Here is a 5,250-nt window from a genome sequence, read left to right on the forward strand (position 1 = left end):
ACATGCACAAAGGCACACACATTTCTTTGTTGGAAGTATTTGCCAATTAGCAAGTTGCAGGCTTGGAGTGGTAATTAGGCTTTCCAGTCGGCTGGTGTCTGTGTACAGCTTAGCTGAGACAGGTCCGAAGCTAAATGCCTCGCTATTTGTCCAGCAATTATGTCAGGTCCCCATGTCACAGTACAGACGTGACCAATTAGCTGTGCCAAGCTAAAGTAAGAGAGAGGGATTATGGCAGAAGAGATGGGAGAGGTTGAAAAAGTAGACAGAGAACGGGTGAGGGGGTGTTAGTGGGGAGCTCATAAGAGGGGGAGAGTGAGGGATCGTCTGTAGGGAATAAGAGACAATAAAGGGAGACAGAGTTTGGCTTTGGAAATGAGGAGAAGGAGTGAGTAAGGAGGGGTTAAGGGAGTGGATTTCTTTTTTTTTATGTTGCTGTGTGATCATGTTTCGTATTGATCCTCATCCTGAACGACATTTGACTGAGACACGCTAAGACATGCTAATTCATTACGATATTTATGCTAATGTAGCCTCACTGACCAAGCAGGGATAATACATTTATCTTAATTGATGTCTCAATAATTCCCCCATTGCATTATATGGCATATTTTGATGAAACAGGCCCTTGTGCAATTGATTTTCTCCAGCTTGGAGTAATGCGACACTATGTCAATAGCTGTAGGAAAGTAAACAGTGCTCCAGTTCATCTTGGCATTGGTCCATATTTACTTCCAACTGACAGATTATACTACGTATCGAGCAAGAAGCAACCACTATCTGGGCTAGTCAAAACAACTCCAAACCGATTATATGTTCTCTGGTCCGTCACAACACACAGTAGTCATAGTTAATTTTGTTTCTTTACATTGGGGTTTTTAAGTTTCCTCTGCCAAAGTTGTGCCAAGAAAATGCAGATTGTTTGTCCGTGAAATACTGCTGGACCTTAGATACAGAGTGTTTGTCACCTGCAAAAACAGTGGAGAACAAGAAGCTGTAGAAGTTGGAAAAATCTGAGATAAAATTATTCTGCCTGCTGAAACACAAAAAGAACCCACATAATCCTCTGTTGGAACTTCTCTGAGCGCATCTAGGGGGGAGCGTTTCAAAAATATCTGCTCTACCCAGACACCGAGACCACCAGTTCCAAGGCTCTGTATTTAATTGGACAGGGAAAGGGAGAGCCAGGGGACAAGGCGAGGGGCGGATGAGGTAGAATCTATGATCTGAGCATCTTTCTCTTTTTTGTCTGCAAAACAAGAGTGTTGGCTCAGGGCCTGCAGAGATGAGAGGAGCTCATATAAATTAGTGAGCTTAAAAGACAATATGGGGAGCTTTGGTGTTGCATGGCACTGACATGACTCTATGGATTGCTAATGTTTTGATTTGGTTGTCACACGTCTTTCAAACTTTGTGAGGCTGAGAGCAAATCCATCCTGTTCTGATGTTAACTTTTGCACAAAGAAATCTGATTTGAAATTTGCTCACTACATGTTAGTATTCCTCTGGTCACATGTTAGGAACTGGAGGGTCGCAGGTTCAAATCCCCATACGGACCAAAGTATGGTGGTGGACTGGTAGCTGGAGAGGTGCCAGTTCACCTTCTGGGCACTGCCAAGGTGCTCTTGAGCAAGGCACCAAACCCCCAACTGCTCAGGTGCCTTTCCATGGGCAGCACGCTTATTCTGACATTTCTCCAGTTAGTGCATGTATAGGTACTGAGCATGTGTGTGTATCAGGCCTGTGTGGAATAACAATGGAATTTAAATTGTAATTTCCCCTTGCGGGATTAATAAAGTGTACATTTTTTATAAATCTAAATTTAGAAAACTGCTTTGATTAGTGGTATTTAACTTCAAAAATGGCAAGGAACTGAAAGGAGCATTAGAAATACATGAACTCTGGGTAACTTCTCCCAAGGATCAATATCCATTCATCAGGTGCCTGTAGCTATAAAGATGAGAGCTTTACACAGCATTACAAAAAAAATTACAGACAATGTAACTCTAAATATCCTCAAGCTTTTCCAAGACAAGGGGGTAATACAGGCTAAACCTGTCTGAAAAACATCAAATCAGACAGCTTTGAAAAATGAACCTGTATTTACAGGTACACCAAGCACATTTATAGAAATATTAAATCTGTGAGTGTGGTATGTTTATCTGAAGCAGATAGTTATCTGACCTAAGGCGTTGGTGCCACTTTATCAACAAGAAATGTTATTGTGATGAAAAACTATACAAAGTTCTGGTAATGATTATTGGAGTGAAAGACCATAAATGTTAAGCAGTTAAATTGATTGTGTTTGTCTTGGAGGAATTACAAGAGTGGAGAACATGTGTGTGATTATGTGTTGGCGTGGTACCTCATGGATGAACAATTTACATGAATAATTTATCAATTCAAAACACAACATAAATACTCAGGAGATCGGGTCACATTTCTTAAATAATTTAATTGCAAAAGAGTCTTTTAAAAATATTTCTACAAGAATGTATCATCATTTTTTAGTAATGTGTTGTGTATGTCTGCACCATTAAATACATCTTAATGCTTTTAAAAGAGGAATTTCTCAGCACTTTACTCTGTCCCGTCCCCCCGCAGTTCACTATACATGGACAACACTCTCTGTAACATCTCACTGCCTTGTATGAAGAGTTTTTTTTTAAAAGTGACCAAAAGACAGATGCGGAATGAGCTTGTTAGAAGACAGAAGAAAAGGCAGTACTGTGTATATGTATTTAAAACAGACAACTGAAGAAAATAAAGTTAGAGTTGGACGTGGAGGAGTTTCAGGAAGGGTGGGTGTGTTTGACGATCTGTGGGGGCTGTAAGAAAGGTGGAAGGAATGTTGGGAAAGTTTGAATCCTATTGGCACACAGAGACAACCACATCTGCCAAAGTCTAAATGCTGCTGATCAAAGTGGTTCTGTATAAAATGGCATTCTTTTTGTTTCACACATGCACACACACACACACACTCTCTCACACACACAAACAGTTCATCTTACTTTCAGCAATGTGTGCTGTCAGGAGGAGATATTAAACACTTCCATGAATGTGTGAAAAATCCACTTAAAGATTAATTGTTTGCAGTTGATGTGGCAGCGGTTTAATCATTTTAAGATGCGCAACAGTGCCAGTTGTGCTCATCACTCACGGCCAGTTGGCTTTGGTGAACACAACTCCAGACCCCAGCTCACCATGTGCACCTCATCAATAGTTCATGAACCTCAATGCACTGCCATTTTTCATGAGTGGGCATGTCTGCCATCTGATTGTGTTTAGCCCCCATATGCCCCTCCGCTCTATTTTTATGCTCATGAACTGTGTCTTTTTTGGTGCCACATGCAGTTTTGCAACAGTGACTTAGCTGATTGAATGATTGAGCTGAGTGCAGGAGACAGTACTATTGTATATATTGTATTATATTTTACTTTGGGTAAAAGTGAGCTTCTGATTGCATTAATTCTGCTCTTCTCTCATCTCCAAAAGTAGACTGTGTCACTCTTTTCCAATAAACGTGTTGTTTTGCTTTGGGGAGAAAGAAAATAATTCTGCAGAATGACATCCAGAAAAAAAAATGTTTGGCATGTGACAGGCACTTTCAACACTTTCTCATCTAGACAACAAATCATGCTAAATATACCTGCACTTCTGATTCTCAGCCATGAGACTTATTTCCTGTATAGTTTGACAGTTAACAGTTAAATTACTACCTAACTGTGCCCTACAACTGTTACAATTTGGTAAGCCCCTAACAGAGTGTACTAGTGAAAAAGTCTTTGTGACAAAAGATGAAAAAATATAAAAGAGGAAACACATTGTTTTGCATACTATTCTTTCATGGCTTTGGAAGGGACGTAAGAGAAGCTCTCAAAAGTAGAATCGGAAGACACACTGCATAGCCACCAACATCACGTTATAATTACACACCTAATAATAATAATAATATTCACATATTGCATTGATCAGCTCCAACCCTAACAATATGGAGACTGTCTGGAAAATCACACCAGTGGTGCGGCCCCATCCCTTAATCCACTACCTTCAAACATCCCTCTCTGAGAAGTGCAAATAGTATGGTCTCCGTGATGCAGCTGCAATCATTTAGGATGAGGGGGTCTGCAGATTTGGGGCTGTCTGCGTGCCAGGGCTGTTGATCCTGCACTGTACTAATCACGCAGCAGTCCGAACTGAGACAGGATGATTGCAGGCCAGACAGGAAATGAAGAGAGATAATGATAGGTCAGTCCACCGTATGTCTGCGCTCACTGCCTGCTCGTATCTATGCATTGCCAGATTGGCAACCGACCTGACAGACAAAGACCAATAGGTCTCTCTTGACAGCTCTGAATTCACTGATGAGCATCCTGTTGCAAGGAGGCAAACTGCAGGTTCAGTGATGGAGCGATTTAAATGATTGGCAGGTAGGCTGCTTCATCTCTGGACCTACCCCTAATGACTCCTTAACCTCCTACATAAGATGGGTTGGGGCGATTGTTTGAGGCCATGGTAAATGAGGAAAATTAAAACCTAGTTAAAAGGACGCATTTGAGTGGTTTGCAGGAAGATTTGAGTTGTAAAAAATGTGCCTAGAAGACAATTAGTAACAGCTTAGTGGTTCACAGATGCTCTTCCTGTTGAGAATGAGAATGGATTGGGGATGCTTAATATCCAGTTCAGGTGGCACACACCTACACCGACACTCACATAACAATGGACGGAGAGCTAAGCGGTGACAGTAGTTGTTCATCTTCTCCTCTCTACCTCCTGACATTCTCCATTCTCTCTCTTCTTACTCTGCTTTCTGTTAATTTTACTCTAAATCAAACATTCCACAACAACACTTCTATTTTGTCAAAACACCATTTTTCTTTTGTTATTTATCGTGTTTTTGTTACAAAACATGTACAGGCTGTTTAGAACAACAACAAAAATACAATATCCAATTTATATGCAATTTCTTATGTTTAATAATCAGCAATCCATTAGGTGAATCCTTTCTTCTGATTGTTCCAAGTCCACTGTCCCAAATACAGTCCATCTGGGTGTTGGTGGGAGAGGGGGGGGAGGGGGTTGGAGAGCGAGGTACAAATAAATACATAGGGCAGGATGTCAAGAAATTAAAACAAGAATTTTGATTATTTCTAAATCCAGATAATAGTAAGTAGAAAGTAAGGTGTCCATCACGGTTTCTCTCAGTTTCATCATGTTGCATATATATATATATATATATATATATATATA

General features: G+C 40.5%; 1 protein-coding gene across 9 annotated transcripts in view; it reads right to left on the reverse strand.

Moving 5' to 3' along the window:
* Nucleotides 1-2,435: 2,435 nt before the first annotated feature.
* ephb3b (eph receptor B3b) overlaps nucleotides 2,436-5,250 on the reverse strand; it is a 61,368-nt gene continuing 58,553 nt past the window's right edge. For all 9 annotated transcript variants that reach the window (XM_032525519.1, XM_032525513.1, XM_032525510.1 and 6 more), the window contains one exon: nucleotides 2,436-5,250. This exon is cut by the window's right edge and continues 1,407 nt beyond it. The gene's annotated coding sequence lies outside the window, so the exon portion shown is untranslated.

This window comes from Etheostoma spectabile, chromosome 9, assembly GCF_008692095.1.
Source record: "Etheostoma spectabile isolate EspeVRDwgs_2016 chromosome 9, UIUC_Espe_1.0, whole genome shotgun sequence".
Lineage (NCBI taxonomy): Eukaryota > Metazoa > Chordata > Actinopteri > Perciformes > Percidae > Etheostoma > Etheostoma spectabile.